This window comes from Lepisma saccharinum, chromosome 17, assembly GCF_977018435.1.
Source record: "Lepisma saccharinum chromosome 17, izLepSacc3.1, whole genome shotgun sequence".
In the NCBI taxonomy this organism is placed as follows: domain Eukaryota; kingdom Metazoa; phylum Arthropoda; class Insecta; order Zygentoma; family Lepismatidae; genus Lepisma; species Lepisma saccharinum.
Genome location: NC_139245.1, coordinates 15,003,527 through 15,024,002, shown reverse-complemented (window position 1 = coordinate 15,024,002; position 20,476 = coordinate 15,003,527). Strand labels below are relative to the sequence as shown.

At 44.2% G+C, this 20,476-nt stretch overlaps 1 protein-coding gene across 8 annotated transcripts in view; it reads left to right on the top strand.

Moving 5' to 3' along the window:
- The first annotated feature begins 1,298 nt into the window (after nucleotides 1-1,298).
- The window catches only part of LOC146001539 (uncharacterized), a 480,502-nt gene continuing 461,324 nt past the window's right edge, over nucleotides 1,299-20,476 (top strand). For all 8 annotated transcript variants that reach the window (XM_083138985.1, XM_083138983.1, XM_083138981.1 and 5 more), the window contains exon 1: nucleotides 1,299-1,432. The gene's annotated coding sequence lies outside the window, so the exon portion shown is untranslated. The remainder of the gene's footprint in view (nucleotides 1,433-20,476) is intronic.

Sequence of the window (20,476 nt, the reverse complement as noted above, 5' to 3'; positions counted from 1 at the left end):
AATAGCCGATATAACCTATGGTGTAAAGCTACAGAGAAGACAAAATTTAATAGTTTCCCTACATTAACGGTTGTAATTTCATAATGCACGCAGAATAATTATTTATTATATATATAGTATATTATGTACACAAGTACATCTTTATTCATTTTCAAAACAAAAAACTTAAAAATTATCTGCTCTAACTCCAAATAATAGAAAAGTTTTATAGTATTTTTACAACAATTGCTCTGCATTCATGATGACGGGGCATGCACAAAGGTTAAGGGAACACCCATAATCGGATCTGGATTCGATCAAAGGTGCAAAAAGCAGCACCTACAAAATATCACAACCCTCCCTAGTATGGTGGACCTACTATGAACATTGAAGATGACGTCAAGGGGCTGTCGCTCTTTATTCTCATGTTTATTGAATATTTATTGTAAAGTTCTAGTTGTCAAAAGGAGTGGGGAGCACCTTACTGTACTCGCCGAACCCGTCTGTGGGAAAACCTAACCTAACGGGGGGACACAAAACACACCTTTGGCAGTTGAGGCATTATTTTGTCCCTATTTGGAAACATTTTTGGCAATAGTAACCGAAACGGTGGCAATACTACTTAGTAAAACACATTTCTGTCACTCATACATTCTACGTTCAAAATAGCATAAGCGTCGTTGCCTTCGAGTTATTTGGTAGTCTAGGATTGGTTGGTTGGTTGATTTGGTATTTTAAGTCCACTTTATACACAGTAAGGCTAATCGGGACTGGACCTACAGTTTAAAGTGGGATCCGAACCACTATGTGCCTCCACCGGGTATCGAACCCGGGACCCCTTGATTACAAGGCTAGGACGGGTAGTCTAGGAAAAGGTGTGCTAAAGTTCTATGCATAGCCTTGAGCAACATACTAAAATTCAGACATGTAGTGCAGAAATGCCACTATCTTGGAAAATCGGTCAACCTACTGAATTTTTGTTTCGGAGCACATAGCTCTCTACGAGTGATAAAAACATGTGGTTTGAGCAAAATTTTGAGCCCGACTGCTCTCTACTGTTTTACTTTGCATTTCGGTAACGTTTTCGATCAGATGACCACGAAGACCGAAAATGTTCTAAATATGTTCTAGATTATTGGGGTGAGCGACACCCTTGTCCCCCCATTAACAACGCCCGTGCAAAATAGAAAAAGCATCAGAGCCATCTGGTGCTTATTTACATACTCTTTGATTACGTACCGCATCGGCTGCCATCTGTTGCTCAAACCGTGAACTACTTTCTCAAGTTACTTGTGCGCAAGGCCGAAAGGAAAGCAAGGCAACAGAAAGGTATTGGCATACACCGCGGTTCAGATCGCGAGCGATGTTCGTTCTTTTTAGTGTTGTGCAGTGAGTGACCTTTATGATCAACATTCTTTAAAGCAAGCATACCAGGCCATCGTTTGTCGCCAAGGTAAGTACATAACAGAGAAATATAGCTTACATCATGACATCGTTCTTCTGTATTAATTTTTGCTGCAAGCTCGTTTTGCTATATTTTTCGGTGCTGTCAAAATATAGTCCTTGTACTGCTCGAGGTTTGAACCTGAAATGTGCCGGGCGGAAGTGTACGAACTAGATAACAGCAGTAGATAGCCATGTCAATGAGTTCGTTGGATACACATATATTTATGCATGAACATGAGAGGCACACGATGAGTGGTTTTAAAAGCACACAGAAATTACCTTCTGCACAAAATCATAACACTACTTGAACTTTTTCGAAATGTTGAACACTGTTGTAAGAAAATTTGCGAGGTGTACATATTTCGAAAACTTCATGAAGGGACTATTTTGATGTTTGCATTGCTTTACGTTGACTGATATTGAACACCCACACACAATTAAATACCGTGCATTTTATTATTTTATACTTACGTTGAATACGCTATGATTTAACATAACCAAATCGATCCAAGAGATTTTCAGTCTAGTTGCTTCAACGTTTGTTAAATCCATTAAGATCAGTAGATATGAAATGTATAAGCAAGAAAAAGGCATGGCACGCGCTCTATTGGAAACATTTTACTATTTTATAAAGTTGTGAATGATCTTTTTAAGTATACTAATATTGTGTTGTGAAAATTATGTCGTCGTCCTTCAAATTTATTAAAAGTATTATTATTTTTATTTAATTAATTAATGAAGCCACGGTAGCTCAGTCGTTGGTCGGCCTCCGTGGCGGAGTGGGTAGTACAGTGCGCTGCAATTCCTGATGTCCCGGGTTCGAATCCCGGCTCGGATGTGATTGTCTGTCCTGAAAGTCCTGAACAAGATATTTGAGTGAGAATGATATGAATGAATGACGTGTGATGGGGGAAGCTTCCGCTTAGGGGCTTTCCTTAAGTAAAAAGAAAAAAAGTCGTTAGGGCGTTTGACTACCATGCGAGAGACCCGGGTTCGATTCCCGGCGGGAAAGAACCGGGACTTTTTCAACCTGTTCAAGCGGCTCCGACGTCCACCCAGCGTCGTATAAAGTGGATACCTGGAGGAAACTTTGGGGGGGGGGGGTAAAGGCGGCCAGGGGCGGGGTGCTGATCACATCACCCCCAGCTCGGCCGAGATCAAGAAAGTGTGGGGGCCCTAACCCCACACCTCCTATACGTCTTCATGGCGTGGTGCAAAGCACAGGGGAGCACTTTACTTTTTTATTATTTAATTAATACTAATTATTGTTATATTCACATTAAGGAAGAAAATGTGACCTTAAGAAGGGGGAAGTTGCTTCTGTTTTTAGTAAGCAGTGTTATATTTTATAATCTTCCAGTGTATCAGACTTTTTCTTTCATTTTTAGACAGTTGATTCAATAACTAACTAACTAACCTAACACCCACCTCCCCCGAGGACTCGACTTCTCATAATTCATTTTCTTTCTTTCTAGTTTTCTTATTAATTGTATTGTTTTTGTCAAAGTTTCTTTAAGTCCTTTTTAGGAACACACAGGCTAATCAGGGCTTGACTCACAGTTAACTTATACAAAGTGGAATCCGAACCACTGCTCAATGTTCTTCCACGGGATCGAACTCAGGACCTAATCTTTCATCCTGACGGTGTGAATCGAATCTACAACTCTTCGATTACTGCGATGACCACTTCACTTGATTGATTGATTTGTTGTTTTAAGTCCATTTTATGCACAGAAAGGCTAATCGGTACTGGGCCTATAGTTTAAAGTGGGATCCAAACTACGTACTACGTGCCTCCACCGACCAAATCACTCGAAACACAGAATCAAGGCTGCCCGCAGGATTGTTTTCTCAATGGGGGTAGCAGTGCTTAAAGTGGGGGAAACTTGGTCTGATGCCTTCCCCCAGTTAAAAAGAAAATTCTCATAAGTATTCCTAGCACTAGGATAATTTGCATAGGCACATAATATGCTGTCTTACACGATACCCTTCGCCCATGTTTTCACGCTGCAATTTCAAAATTTGAACTATGTGAAGACTTTCCGGGTGTCTCGCTCGGGTGGGGGGGGGGGGGGGCAGTGCCCACGTAACCCCTTTTACGCGCGTCCTTGGTTAGAATAATCTAAATGAAAGTAACTGTTCCCTACCTATCGTAAAACAACATACTCACTTAGTACACCCCTGGTGTACACAGGGGTGATCTGATGGGGCTACAGCCCTCCGAAATTTTGATAAAATTAGACGTTACTGAAATAAATCTGGCAATATTTCTTGAAAACGAAAGAATCAGACCGTTGTATTTCTGGACTGTATTCATTTGATTGACTTATAATAGTTATAAGTAATTTAACTAATATCTTCATGATTTAAACCCAGAGCTCCTAATGACTTGTAACTATGTCGTCACGTGGACTTCACTTCCCATATCAGGACTCAAATTTAACTCCTTCCTAAAAAAATCCTGAAGGCGATCTTGTCTGAGGTCCAAAAGTTTCATAATAGCAGCTACTTGGGGGAAGGGGTAAATAAGGACTCCACACAAATAAAAGACATGATAATTGTCATAGCTATGCTTCCAAGCATCGTTAGCTTGCAAGAAAGCAGTTTCCAGGCCGCGCTACGAGTAGGAAAGATTTCATCTCTAATTTACTTGTGAATTAATTTTACATTTCGTTTAAACATAATCGTGGCCAGTTGAATGGAACACATTTTTAGAGAAGTCTGACAATTTTTCACTGCACTATGATTTTCCTCAATTACTACATGGTCACATACATTCTCGTATAATTCCATATATGCATTTACCTTGACTAAACATAACATTTTTCTTTTGTTTTAATGGAATAAGAGAACATGGAAGAGAAAAAGACTGGCGCCATATAAACGGTTTATGTGTCATGGGGTCCTTGATAGTACTTTCACTCCTTCCAAATTGTGCTATAATCTTTTAGGGACATGAAAGAGCTCTTCCTTTCTGCAATTAGATTCGAATAAAGCAAATTGAAATAGCTCTGTTGCATTGATACATCTGAGGAAATTTCACAAGCCTCAACCGTTAACGTGAGAAGGTGCCTTCTGAATTCTTACTGCAATTTTCTTTACTGCTAGGGTTTATTACGAGTAAATTTCGTACAGAACGTGGAGGAAAAGGCACTTTCACCCTCTTTTCTTGTAGAATTCAGCGAAAGTTCTTGCCGTCCTTCTTGACTGAAGTGTGAGCGCGTTCGGAACCTCAGGCTTCCTGGGTTTGGTCAACACCTTCTTATGTGCAAGGCCTGTGTACTCTCTTTTTTACGTACGACGTCATCAATGGTAGGTCGTGAATCGCGATACAGTGAGAAGGTCAGAATTTTCTTTATTAAGGATAATATACTGACACGAGACAAGTCTCTGCCTCTACGAGAGAGAAACGGACTTTTAAAAATTGAAACGAGAACATAACCAGCCAGGCCCTTCGAGATTTGTCGAGACTAGATCGAGAGGTGACAGTAGTGCAATCAACCCGGTTCAACGCCCTCTATTGGGGCTCAGGGGGCTCGCCGTGTTGCCAGCTGCTTATTCGAAAAAATCACCAAGGTTTTTGGTCTAACCTAACCTAAAACAGCAAGGAGCTGGCAATTTTGCTTGAGAGTTCACAAAACCGGAAGTGGGGCTCAGGGGGCTCGCAGTGTTGCCAACTTCTTACTCGAAAAAATCACCAAGGTTTTTTTTGGTCTAACCTAACCTAAAGCAAGGAGCTGGCAATCTTGCTTGAGAGTTCTGCAACCGAAAGTAAAACTCGCAGTGTTACCAACATCTTACTCGAAAAAAATCACCAAGGTTTTTGTCTTGGTCTAACCTAACCTAAAGCAAGGAGCTGGCAACTTTGCTTGAGGCTTGTTTTACAGTGCATAAAGCAAGGTTGCCAACCTACTGGTACTTTTACCATGGCTTTTTACAAAAAAAAAAGAGAGAGAAGAGAGGGAGGGAAGAGTTAAACGGCCGACAGCCCACCTACAGCTTTTTTTTGTCTAACTTAACCTCAAGCAAGGGGCTGGCAATTTTGCTTGAGGTTTGGTTTACAGTGCATAAAGCAATGTTGCCAACCTACATATACAGGGCAAGGAGAGCCGGCACTGCCGTAAAAGAGAGAGATGGATGGGTGGGAACACTACACGGGTTCAACGTCATCAAGTAAAAATCGCCTTAATGGTTTTTTCTTGTAAGGCACGATCTCTATTTTCTCGCGGTGTTACCAACTCCTACCTACATTTTTTTTTAGTTGGCAAGGGCTAGAGAGAGAGAAAAACTTATAGCTGGGAACAGTAACGAGCGAATGCGCCATATCGTAATTTTCCAACTCCCCGGGGGCCAATGTTTGTATATCGCGACCTTTGTAAACCTCTCTCTCTCGGGGGGAAACGATGTGCCTCGCACACACACACACACACACACGCACACACGCGCACACATATGCACGCGTGTGCGCGCGTATGTATTGTAACACAAACAAACAAACAAACAAATAATAATTGTTGTTTTTAGGAGGCCTGGCCCCTATAACCTCGCCAGGGTGCGTGGTGCCCAACCAAAAATGTGAAAGTTTTCTAATGGCTGCGGTTATAGATTACCGCACCTCTGTAGGGTTTCACGTGTTTTTTTTTTCCCCCCAAACTTCCATGAAACCCTACAGAGGACCTCCGTAATGCATGCAACGTGTACTAACGACTCTAGTGTTATTTGATGTTGTGATATTTTTGGATATAGAGTTTTATTATGAGATAGATAAAAAATGATTATGTTTATTATAATATTTTCTTGATGAAGATGGAGAATGTATGTAAATAAAGTTGCATGCTTTTTTTTAGTGTGTGTGTATGTGTTTTTGATGTTTCGACAGCATCTGAAACGATAAAAAAAATTTTATTGTTAATTTTCACGTGTAAAAAACAACAACAATTTTTTTTTGTGCAAATTTTCTGATTGTCTCGTGCTATAGTGCAAAAAAGATATTGTAGCTGATAGCTAATGAAATTGACATTTGTAAGTGATCTGAACTAGTGAAATTCGTATTGTGCCATTGTAACTGATTGTGCTAGTGCAGAAAATTTCTTATTGTGCAAGAAAATAGATGTTAAAAAAACTTGTTAAAACTGCTCTGTGACCCTCTCGTTCTTCACGTCGTAGGCGAAGGACTTCTCTGCAATCAGGATGACACTGCATAGGGTATCCTCGGGCAAGGCGTCGTGGAACTCGCAGACGACCTTGATGTTGGTTCGATCGTTGACCACAACCTTCTTCCTCTTAGATGTGTTGATGACGAACATCGGCCTCCGGGCTTTGAATTCGCTGGGCGTGTAGTACATGTCCACGCTTCCCTCGGTCACGCGTTTGTAAGCCGTGTAAGCTTCGTAAAGTTTGAGGTAATCGTCTTTGGTCACGTCGAGGTTGTAATTCTCGCGCGGGAACACTTCGTTGCGTCCGTTCTTCAGATAAACGTTCTTGATCTTGCAGTCGTCGAACTTGCTGGAATCTTTTTCCTGATTCTTGTCCCTCCCGGTCTGAAAGAGCACTACGACGAAATCTGGCATGTCGAACTGTATGTTGTTGAACTGCGTCGTCACGTCGAATTCCATGTGACTTCCCGACGCCATCTTCTGCACGCACTGGTAACCGTGAAAGTGAATCACCACCTGCGGACTTTTCAAGATCTCCGCTTTGTACTTGAGGGCGTAGTTCGTTTCGTATTCCACCACCGGCATTCTCAATTCCATGCTCCGGATGACGCATTTCGCCGCTTCGGGTAAAGTGTTGGCTATCGGTGTGGTGCCGTCCGGACCCAAAGTAGCGTATCGCATCAGTGCGTCGTTGTCGTTGGCCGCTCTTCGAAACGTGACCCTCAGTCCTCCCTTCCACATGATCTCCTTGTAGTCCGAGAAGAATCCTGGAAGCAGACGCATGGGAAAGAGCACCGTGTGACTTTTCGTCGATATTTTGGTCCCGGCTTCGAATCCTCCCGCCTGGTAGTACGCTGCGTCCGTTTTGGATAATTTCAATGTTCCCACTGCCGTCGACGTGATGCCTGGATAATCTATTCTGTCGATGACGGTGTTGTGTTTCCTCACCTCCACCTGGGAGAACAGGTGAGGCACGAAGTTGTCCACGAGTATCAAGTTTGCTGCTGCGGGAAACGCGTCTTCGCTTTCTTTCTTCACCACGTCGAATTGAAGGTAGAGGTCCGCTCTGTGAGGATGAACGAACCCGTCGCCTACGTCCACGTCGTATTCGATCTCCCTGTTCGCCTCGTTGAGATTGGCAAACGTGCGACGGTTGGGAGGGAAAGATTGCAATTCGTAACTTTCGATTTGCTCCATTTTAAATGTATGGTTATTTATTATATGTTGATCTCCACGATGGCCGTCGTAGTGGCACCTGCGAAATCCACCACGTCTCCTTTCTCGTTCGTCACCACCAACTCTATGTCGTCTATGCGGTTGCGACATACTGGAAAATAGATCGGCGAAGAGGGCGTGTAGATGATCGGTTCCATGAACTCGGAACTTGGTTTGAAAGTGGCTATGATTCCCGTCTGCTTATGACTTCCTAACAATCCGTCCGAAGATTTCGTGATCATACCTTCCGCCACGTTACAGTGTACGTTCAGAGTCTCTATGGCCAAGAATTTAGGAATGTTGGTTGCTACGTGCTTGATACCAGCTTCGAGTTTGGTGTCGTTCTCGAAACCTAAAAGTTCTCCCATGGTGCCCAGGTCCACGGTCTCCGTCGCGGATAGGATTTCCACTCTGTGCGTGACCGAATTTTGAGAAAGGTACGTGCCTTTGGGTAATTGAGCTTGCAAAGTGGAAAGATTGTATTGTCCTGGCGTGACGACGATGTGTTCGCTTCCGACGCTAATTTTGTTGTTGTGCTGCGTAACATTAGGTATGAGGTACATGCTGTAGAATGCACGCAGAGCCACGGATTTAGGATAGACGATGTCGTCGTGCAGCGTGAGTTTCAAGATTGAAGATTCGCTCGTGAGATGGAACACGCCCATCCTAGTGATGCTGTTTGAGGTTCCACAGTGCTTTCTGGAAATCCTCGATCGTAGGGTTATTTATTTTAGAGAGAAACGCGAGCACGGAGAGGCAGAGATGGCCGCAGTTCACGTCTCCGAAATTTTGAATGCGTTCGTCGTTGTAGTATATGGAGGTTTTGCTTGTTTTCAGATAATGAACTAAATTTGTAGGTGGAACACCTCCGAAAGAATCGAAAACGAATGCTTTATTATTGTTTTTGTGGTAACATATCCAATGCGTGCCTGGATTTTCTTGGTCGTCCAAGTTGACTACTCCGCATTCTCTTTTTTTCACGCTTGAAGGTAGCGAGTCGGACATGAAAACTCCTCTGAAGTGTTTGATTCGTAACGGTTCGATCAGAGATTCAATGTCTCGGTTGGTGAGTGCTTCTGTTTCTTTTTTTTATATTTCTTCAAAGCATCGAGGTTGCTTTTTTGTTTTTTGGTTATACCTTTCCCCTTCTTTTCCATGGCCAGGTTGTGACGTTTCTGTTCTTCCAACTCGGCCTTGTTCTTCTTCGAGTCGATGACGGTTTTCGCGATGGCGGCACTTCCGCCGGCCAAACTTCCAACGGCCCCCAATGCTGCCAGGATGGCCGGGATGCTGAATATGAAACCTCCGATCTTTTGCTGTTTCCGCGAATGCTGCAATCTTTTCAATTGAGGTGTGCTGAGCAGCAATTTCATTCCGTGTCCTTTCGACAAGCAAGAACGTTTCTTCTCGCGTTGTTTCTTGGTGAGTAACCCATCGAGAGCACCTAGATTTTTTAGATTCGAATATGGTATCTGGTACACAACACCCTTGGGCTTCATGTTGATGCTCTATGTGTTATTTTCACGGTATGTTATTTATATATATATTCTGAGATTTTTTCTTGTGTAGTTTTTTACGGTATGTTATTTATATATTTTCAAGGCCTCGCAGTCGTTACACAAATTCTATAACGTGCTTCGTTTTCTTGCCAAGAAGTTCCTTTGTCCCCTTGTACACGATTCGAGTTTTGTTCTCGATTAAAATAGATAGCTTCTCGTCGGATAACATGTTAGCATATCGATCTGGTAAAAATAGACTGTATTGTGCGTTGAGCAACAGGCGTACCTTGGGACCATACTGGGTAGAAACGATTGAACCGGAAGTTATTGTGTAAGGTTTGTCGACTTCCAATTCCTGAATTTTTACATACTCGACTGACAAATTTAGCATTTGTTTTAATGCTTGGAGATCACTCATTTTTTCGGTCGTCATATCAAAGAATTTCAGAGTGTTAGAGAGAAATTTAATTGTTTTTCACGATGTGTGTTATTTATATATACCGAAGATTATTTTTTTTATGATGTGTGTTATTTATATATCAAGTTTTTTTTGGCACGTATATATATTATTATTTTTTTAACGGAGGAAGAAAGTTCGTGCTTCGGAAAACGCGAGGATGTGCGTAAGGATATCTTCCTTCTCCTGCATAGACTTGTACCAATCATCAGTATACCATCTTCTTCCCTGCATCGCCTCGTTTAGTTCGTCCGACCTCTCCTCCAATTTTTCCCCTGCAGCCGAAAGCAGAATGTTGAGATCACCGCACCTCAGGCCGCTGATCTCCCGAAGATGGTCCTTGAGAACCATTTCACAAGGGATGCGAAATTCCGGCGTTGTTCTTGCTATGATTAGAAGTTTATTAACATCTCCGTTAACTACCTTTTTGAATATTTTAGATAGTAGCTCGGGTGGCAAATTAGTTATGTAATCCATGTTGTTTTTTTTTACGGTATGTTATTTATATACCCCACCCCAATTTTTGTTTCGTGTTCATGGCGATGGTGGTACCCAGTGCGGCGACCCGTTCACCCAACGATGCGTCTCTGCTCACGAACCTTTCGAAAGCTGCATGCTCTAACTTTCTGTCTGCTTCGTGACGTGCGTCCAGATCCGTCTGCGTGGTGTTGTAGGCTATGTCGTGATCTTTGCATGCGGCATCCAACGGATTCACACCCTTGTCTCCTCTCTCCAATCTTTTCTCGAGTTTGGTACCCGGTCCGCAGTACTGGTAGCCAGGTAGATGCATCTCGAAAGGTAACTTGTTGATGATGTCGTTCACGAGTCCCTTTCCTTCGGCCACGTTCCAAAATTTCGGAGGCAGCGTGTTGATGATTTTGATGAGGTAACCTATGCCCTTGTCGTCGTTCACGATGAAGTTGGAAAGTTTCGTGCTGATCATGTCCACGATGCCAACCTTTTCGTTGTAGAAATTACGGTTACCTGCATTCTCTTCGCCGGCTATCACCAACAATCGGTCCACGAGTTTCCTAACGTCGTCCACCCAAACGAATTCTTTGGGTAACGTGTTGTAGCGTTTGACGCCGCTGCCTGTTTTGACCTGGTTCCAAATCGGTTTGATGAGATTCCTGTACTTCTCGCCGCTGCTCGATTTCACCCTATTCTGCGAGGCGTCGTTGTTCTGGTACAAGGCATCCGTCATGATCAGAATTTCCTTGTAACTTTGGTAATCTTCGTCGGTGTAATCTTTCGGCTGCTTTTTGGCGACGAGTTCCCACAGTCCCACCGTACCCGGATACCTGTTCCAACTATCCTTGTCGCCTAAATTGACTTTAATGTCGTTGCCTTCGAAGGTCACCTTCGATTTCCCAATCTTCCACACCACACCACCACCCTCGCTGGTTTCCATGCTGGGATACAATCCGAACACTTCATCCTTGTCGAATTTCCCCGTGCTCAGGTAGTCTCGTGCCAAAGGTCCCAACTCGATCTTATCCGAAGACGACGACGTGCTGCCTATGGCTCGACGTCGTACAGGTGCATCCTTCAGTTCGAACGGCGTCGAAGGAATGCTCGAAATAGGCGTGGGTACGGCGTAACTTTTAGCTGCGAGCGGTACGAGTTCATTGATCAAATTTTTATTTTGTTCCGTGACACTTTTAATTTCTTTACCTAGACTGCTGATGGCATCGATCACGGGTTGATCCTGACGTTTCTTCTCTTCGTAGAATCCGCGATTCTCGGATTTCCAACCTTTGAAGCGTTTCGCGAGGTAATCGCGAAGCTTGAGATTTTCGTCTTCGATTTTTCGTTTCGTCATGACGTTATTTATACACGTCGTTTCTCACAACGTTGCAACGTTTAGAAAGTCGTTGATTTTGTTTCTGTATTTTCCGTCGTTGGGTTTCCTCGTCATGTCGATCGTCGCGAATCCGAAATCGTCACCGTTCCAGCAAGTAGAGCAGCAACGTTTTGAAAATTGATTGTAGTTCATGTCTCCGCCTACGTAGTCATCGTACGCGTGCTTGAGGTTGGTGTGATCTTGACGAAACAAACATATGAAATTGGCGTTGTCGCGCACTAACTGTTTTGGAATTTTGGAAAACGTTTGAGCTAGGTAAAAACAATCCATTCCTTTGTGACGACCTTGCGTGAAAAAGTTGCGAATTTCATTTTGATTTTCCAGGATGGCGTCGTCGAACACGACGACTGAATTTTCACGACAATCGTCGAGTGGTTTTATTTCCGAAGCGAACGTTGCAATGTCCAGACCATCGTACAGTTTTATCAGTTGCTGGTATTTGGATTGCTCCAAACTTTTCGAGAACACGTACAGGTGCCTGTTCTTCCAATCTAACCAATTCGGTGCGAGGAGAAAATTGTCCACGAGCAGTGTCGTTTTCCCACACCCCGAAGGACCTACGATCAGACAGCGGATGCTGTCGGGAAGCAACTCGCCGTTCTTTTTCTTCGTTTGACTTTCCGGATCCGGTAGACGCTTCACCACGTTCCACGTACTCACAAGATCACTTCGTCCGCGTCGATCCAACTCTTTTCCGGAAGTCCCAGCCATTTGACCAAAAGTTTGTCACCTTTCCTACGCAATACTTTCTCGATGAGGTACGTGTCAGGGTGTTTCGTTTTAGAGAGTTCCTCTTCGTAAAATCTTCCTTTCAAAATCTCGCCGCTACTATCTTTTATTATATACGTGTGTCGGTTTCCAGGTAAAACTCGAACCACCGTAAAGAGTTCCGTGCTCCAATTTTTTGTGAATCCCTTCTCGAAGGTGCGTTTGAATTTGCTGATCCTCACCCGGTCTCCAATTTTGTATTTAGCTTTTTTTGTCGTGGGCGTGTACTTTGGGCAGTAAACGGTAGAAATTAAACGCTGCTCGTCGGACTTGGTAACGTCAACTGGCTTCATGCCTATCGTTCTGTGTACCGTATCATTATAGGTGTCGACGAGTTCCGACAGGATGTCGACCCATTTGTAATTTCCCCGAAGCGTGAATCGTTTCCACATGTGTGTTTTCAAGGTTCGATTGAATCTTTCCACGATGCTGGCTTTGATGTGACTGAAGCTCGAATAATGTCGAATCTTGTGTTTTTGAATAAACTTTTGGAATACGGCGTTGTAAAATTCCTTCCCCTTGTCCGTTTGCAGAAACCGTGGTCGTCTGCCGCCGCTTTCGCGAAAAATTAATTTGAATGCTTCCGTGACGCACGTTCCCGTTTTCGCCTTCAAAGGTAGAGCCCATGCGAATTTCGAAAACGTGTCTATGACGGTGAGAAGGTACTTGTTGCCCTTGTTCAATTTATGCACGTTTTTCAAATTGCCGCTACTCATCTCCACGAGGTCACTTTGCCAGAGGTCGTCGATGCCCTTGGTTACCACAGCCAAACGTTCGTAGTTGCGGCGTGCAGGTTTATGCAATTCTTCGACGATGGCTTGCCTAGACATTTTTTAGAGATTACGTTTCAAGAGAAGCACAAGCGTGATGGGATTCAAAGAGGGTGGCACTTCGCTCGTGTTTTGAATGATCAGCTTATCGCCGGCACTCACGTCGAAAACGGTGAGATCTTCGTCTTCGTGTATTTCATATATGTTGCGCGTTTCGTTCCAACGTGCCAGAGGAATGTTTCCTGCTTTCTGGACACCACGATTCGATATCAAAGTCATGGTAGGAACGCTAGCTTTTCTACCGTGAGACCAGTACGAAAATTCGTTTATCTGAATCGTGCCATCGAGGAGAAACTTGTAGTACGGATGATAAGGTTGCAACATGTACAGTTTGTTACCTTCGACGAACGTGGAGATTCTCTGTTGATTGGGTACGCTGTTGATTTCGATGGCTTGCAGAGAATGCAGTTTAGCGAATTTAGTGTCGACGCCGAGCAGATTACTGTGAACTTGTCCGAGTTTATTTTCGATGGGCAGCAAATGCTCGACTATGGTATCCGTTACGGCAGAAAACGACGGTTTGATTTTCACTTCCACGTTTAACTGCTTGTAGTTTTCGTTGAGTTCTTGCAACTTGGCACCGAAAGAAGCCAGCGTCGATTCCTGCGTGGATTCCAGCACTCCAACTTGATCTCTGACGTTGACGACGATGTTCTGAAGGTTCTCGACTTGATTCAATTTCGAGCTCTTCTCGGTAAGATCGTTCACGATGCTTCGCATCTCTGTAAACTGCGTGTGAAGGTCGGCGACGCTCTGGGAAGTGGGCAGCGTCGCCGACCTTCACACGCAGTTTACAGAGATGCGAAGCATCGTGAACGATCTTACCGAGAAGAGCTCGAAATTGAATCAAGTCGAGAACCTTCAGAACATCGTCGTCAACGTCAGAGATCAAGTTGGAGTGCTGGAATCCACGCAGGAATCGACGCTGGCTTCTTTCGGTGCCAAGTTGCAAGAACTCAACGAAAACTACAAGCAGTTAAACGTGGAAGTGAAAATCAAACCGTCGTTTTCTGCCGTAACGGATACCATAGTCGAGCATTTGCTGCCCATCGAAAATAAACTCGGACAAGTTCACAGTAATCTGCTCGGCGTCGACACTAAATTCGCTAAACTGCATTCTCTGCAAGCCATCGAAATCAACAGCGTACCCAATCAACAGAGAATCTCCACGTTCGTCGAAGGTAACAAACTGTACATGTTGCATCCTTATCATCCGTACTACAAGTTTCTCCTCGATGGCACGATTCAGATAAACGAATTTTCGTACTGGTCTCACGGTAGAAAAGCTAGCGTTCCTACCATGACTTTGATATCGAATCGTGGTGTCCAGAAAGCAGGAAACATTCCTCTGGCACGTTGGAACGAAACGCGCAACATATATGAAATACACGAAGACGAAGATCTCACCGTTTTCGACGTGAGTGCCGGCGATAAGCTGATCATTCAAAACACGAGCGAAGTGCCACCCTCTTTGAATCCCATCACGCTTGTGCTTCTCTTGAAACGTAATCTCTAAAAAATGTCTAGGCAAGCCATCGTCGAAGAATTGCATAAACCTGCACGCCGCAACTACGAACGTTTGGCTGTGGTAACCAAGGGCATCGACGACCTCTGGCAAAGTGACCTCGTGGAGATGAGTAGCGGCAATTTGAAAAACGTGCATAAATTGAACAAGGGCAACAAGTACCTTCTCACCGTCATAGACACGTTTTCGAAATTCGCATGGGCTCTACCTTTGAAGGCGAAAACGGGAACGTGCGTCACGGAAGCATTCAAATTAATTTTTCGCGAAAGCGGCGGCAGACGACCACGGTTTCTGCAAACGGACAAGGGGAAGGAATTTTACAACGCCGTATTCCAAAAGTTTATTCAAAAACACAAGATTCGACATTATTCGAGCTTCAGTCACATCAAAGCCAGCATCGTGGAAAGATTCAATCGAACCTTGAAAACACACATGTGGAAACGATTCACGCTTCGGGGAAATTACAAATGGGTCGACATCCTGTCGGAACTCGTCGACACCTATAATGATACGGTACACAGAACGATAGGCATGAAGCCAGTTGACGTTACCAAGTCCGACGAGCAGCGTTTAATTTCTACCGTTTACTGCCCAAAGTACACGCCCACGACAAAAAAAGCTAAATACAAAATTGGAGACCGGGTGAGGATCAGCAAATTCAAACGCACCTTCGAGAAGGGATTCACAAAAAATTGGAGCACGGAACTCTTTACGGTGGTTCGAGTTTTACCTGGAAACCGACACACGTATATAATAAAAGATAGTAGCGGCGAGATTTTGAAAGGAAGATTTTACGAAGAGGAACTCTCTAAAACGAAACACCCTGACACGTACCTCATCGAGAAAGTATTGCGTAGGAAAGGTGACAAACTTTTGGTCAAATGGCTGGGACTTCCGGAAAAGAGTTGGATCGACGCGGACGAAGTGATCTTGTGAGTACGTGGAACGTGGTGAAGCGTCTACCGGATCCGGAAAGTCAAACGAAGAAAAAGAACGGCGAGTTGCTTCCCGACAGCATCCGCTGTCTGATCGTAGGTCCTTCGGGGTGTGGGAAAACGACACTGCTCGTGGACAATTTTCTCCTCGCACCGAATTGGTTAGATTGGAAGAACAGGCACCTGTACGTGTTCTCGAAAAGTTTGGAGCAATCCAAATACCAGCAACTGATAAAACTGTACGATGGTCTGGACATTGCAACGTTCGCTTCGGAAATAAAACCACTCGACGATTGTCGTGAAAATTCAGTCGTCGTGTTCGACGACGCCATCCTGGAAAATCAAAATGAAATTCGCAACTTTTTCACGCAAGGTCGTCACAAAGGAATGGATTGTTTTTACCTAGCTCAAACGTTTTCCAAAATTCCAAAACAGTTAGTGCGCGACAACGCCAATTTCATATGTTTGTTTCGTCAAGATCACACCAACCTCAAGCACGCGTACGATGACTACGTAGGCGGAGACATGAACTACAATCAATTTTCAAAACGTTGCTGCTCTACTTGCTGGAACGGTGACGATTTCGGATTCGCGACGATCGACATGACGAGGAAACCCAACGACGGAAAATACAGAAACAAAATCAACGACTTTCTAAACGTTGCAACGTTGTGAGAAACGACGTGTATAAATAACGTCATGACGAAACGAAAAATCGAAGACGAAAATCTCAAGCTTCGCGATTACCTCGCGAAACGCTTCAAAGGTTGGAAATCCGAGAATCGCGGATTCTACGAAGAGAAGAAACGTCAGGATCAACCCGTGATCGATGCCATCAGCAGTCTAGGTAAAGAAATTAAAAGTGTCACGGAACAAAATAAAAATTTGATCAATGAACTCGTACCGCTCGCAGCTAAAAGTTACGCCGTACCCACGCCTATTTCGAGCATTCCTTCGACGCCGTTCGAACTGAAGGATGCACCTGTACGACGTCGAGCCATAGGCAGCACGTCGTCGTCTTCGGATAAGATCGAGTTGGGACCTTTGGCACGAGACTACCTGAGCACGGGGAAATTCGACAAGGATGAAGTGTTCGGATTGTATCCCAGCATGGAAACCAGCGAGGGTGGTGGTGTGGTGTGGAAGATTGGGAAATCGAAGGTGACCTTCGAAGGCAACGACATTAAAGTCAATTTAGGCGACAAGGATAGTTGGAACAGGTATCCGGGTACGGTGGGACTGTGGGAACTCGTCGCCAAAAAGCAGCCGAAAGATTACACCGACGAAGATTACCAAAGTTACAAGGAAATTCTGATCATGACGGATGCCTTGTACCAGAACAACGACGCCTCGCAGAATAGGGTGAAATCGAGCAGCGGCGAGAAGTACAGGAATCTCATCAAACCGATTTGGAACCAGGTCAAAACAGGCAGCGGCGTCAAACGCTACAACACGTTACCCAAAGAATTCGTTTGGGTGGACGACGTTAGGAAACTCGTGGACCGATTGTTGGTGATAGCCGGCGAAGAGAATGCAGGTAACCGTAATTTCTACAACGAAAAGGTTGGCATCGTGGACATGATCAGCACGAAACTTTCCAACTTCATCGTGAACGACGACAAGGGCATAGGTTACCTCATCAAAATCATCAACACGCTGCCTCCGAAATTTTGGAACGTGGCCGAAGGAAAGGGACTCGTGAACGACATCATCAACAAGTTACCTTTCGAGATGCATCTACCTGGCTACCAGTACTGCGGACCGGGTACCAAACTCGAGAAAAGATTGGAGAGAGGAGACAAGGGTGTGAATCCGTTGGATGCCGCATGCAAAGATCACGACATAGCCTACAACACCACGCAGACGGATCTGGACGCACGTCACGAAGCAGACAGAAAGTTAGAGCATGCAGCTTTCGAAAGGTTCGTGAGCAGAGACGCATCGTTGGGTGAACGGGTCGCCGCACTGGGTACCACCATCGCCATGAACACGAAACAAAAATTGGGGTGGGGTATATAAATAACATACCGTAAAAAAAAACAACATGGATTACATAACTAATTTGCCACCCGAGCTACTATCTAAAATATTCAAAAAGGTAGTTAACGGAGATGTTAATAAACTTCTAATCATAGCAAGAACAACGCCGGAATTTCGCATCCCTTGTGAAATGGTTCTCAAGGACCATCTTCGGGAGATCAGCGGCCTGAGGTGCGGTGATCTCAACATTCTGCTTTCGGCTGCAGGGGAAAAATTGGAGGAGAGGTCGGACGAACTAAACGAGGCGATGCAGGGAAGAAGATGGTATACTGATGATTGGTACAAGTCTATGCAGGAGAAGGAAGATATCCTTACGCACATCCTCGCGTTTTCCGAAGCACGAACTTTCTTCCTCCGTTAAAAAAATAATAATATATATACGTGCCAAAAAAAACTTGATATATAAATAACACACATCATAAAAAAAATAATCTTCGGTATATATAAATAACACACATCGTGAAAAACAATTAAATTTCTCTCTAACACTCTGAAATTCTTTGATATGACGACCGAAAAAATGAGTGATCTCCAAGCATTAAAACAAATGCTAAATTTGTCAGTCGAGTATGTAAAAATTCAGGAATTGGAAGTCGACAAACCTTACACAATAACTTCCGGTTCAATCGTTTCTACCCAGTATGGTCCCAAGGTACGCCTGTTGCTCAACGCACAATACAGTCTATTTTTACCAGATCGATATGCTAACATGTTATCCGACGAGAAGCTATCTATTTTAATCGAGAACAAAACTCGAATCGTGTACAAGGGGACAAAGGAACTTCTTGGCAAGAAAACGAAGCACGTTATAGAATTTGTGTAACGACTGCGAGGCCTTGAAAATATATAAATAACATACCGTAAAAAACTACACAAGAAAAAATCTCAGAATATATATATAAATAACATACCGTGAAAATAACACATAGAGCATCAACATGAAGCCCAAGGGTGTTGTGTACCAGATACCATATTCGAATCTAAAAAATCTAGGTGCTCTCGATGGGTTACTCACCAAGAAACAACGCGAGAAGAAACGTTCTTGCTTGTCGAAAGGACACGGAATGAAATTGCTGCTCAGCACACCTCAATTGAAAAGATTGCAGCATTCGCGGAAACAGCAAAAGATCGGAGGTTTCATATTCAGCATCCCGGCCATCCTGGCAGCATTGGGGGCCGTTGGAAGTTTGGCCGGCGGAAGTGCCGCCATCGCGAAAACCGTCATCGACTCGAAGAAGAACAAGGCCGAGTTGGAAGAACAGAAACGTCACAACCTGGCCATGGAAAAGAAGGGGAAAGGTATAACCAAAAAACAAAAAAGCAACCTCGATGCTTTGAAGAAATATAAAAAAAAGAAACAGAAGCACTCACCAACCGAGACATTGAATCTCTGATCGAACCGTTACGAATCAAACACTTCAGAGGAGTTTTCATGTCCGACTCGCTACCTTCAAGCGTGAAAAAAAGAGAATGCGGAGTAGTCAACTTGGACGACCAAGAAAATCCAGGCACGCATTGGATATGTTACCACAAAAACAATAATAAAGCATTCGTTTTCGATTCTTTCGGAGGTGTTCCACCTACAAATTTAGTTCATTATCTGAAAACAAGCAAAACCTCCATATACTACAACGACGAACGCATTCAAAATTTCGGAGACGTGAACTGCGGCCATCTCTGCCTCTCCGTGCTCGCGTTTCTCTCTAAAATAAATAACCCTACGATCGAGGATTTCCAGAAAGCACTGTGGAACCTCAAACAGCATCACTAGGATGGGCGTGTTCCATCTCACGAGCGAATCTTCAATCTTGAAACTCACGCTGCACGACGACATCGTCTATCCTAAATCCGTGGCTCTGCGTGCATTCTACAGCATGTACCTCATACCTAATGTTACGCAGCACAACAACAAAATTAGCGTCGGAAGCGAACACATCGTCGTCACGCCAGGACAATACAATCTTTCCACTTTGCAAGCTCAATTACCCAAAGGCACGTACCTTTCTCAAAATTCGGTCACGCACAGAGTGGAAATCCTATCCGCGACGGAGACCGTGGACCTGGGCACCATGGGAGAACTTTTAGGTTTCGAGAACGACACCAAACTCGAAGCTGGTATCAAGCACGTAGCAACCAACATTCCTAAATTCTTGGCCATAGAGACTCTGAACGTACACTGTAACGTGGCGGAAGGTATGATCACGAAATCTTCGGACGGATTGTTAGGAAGTCATAAGCAGACGGGAATCATAGCCACTTTCAAACCAAGTTCCGAGTTCATGGAACCGATCATCTACACGCCCTCTTCGCCGATCTATTTTCCAGTATGTCGCAACCGCATAGACGACATAGAGTTGGTGGTGACGAACGAGAAAGGAGACGTGGTGGATTTCGCAGGTGCCACTACGACGGCCATCGTGGAGATCAACATATAATAAATAACCATACATTTAAAATGGAGCAAATCGAAAGTTACGAATTGCAATCTTTCCCTCCCAACCGTCGCACGTTTGCCAATCTCAACGAGGCGAACAGGGAGATCGAATACGACGTGGACGTAGGCGACGGGTTCGTTCATCCTCACAGAGCGGACCTCTACCTTCAATTCGACGTGGTGAAGAAAGAAAGCGAAGACGCGTTTCCCGCAGCAGCAAACTTGATACTCGTGGACAACTTCGTGCCTCACCTGTTCTCCCAGGTGGAGGTGAGGAAACACAACACCGTCATCGACAGAATAGATTATCCAGGCATCACGTCGACGG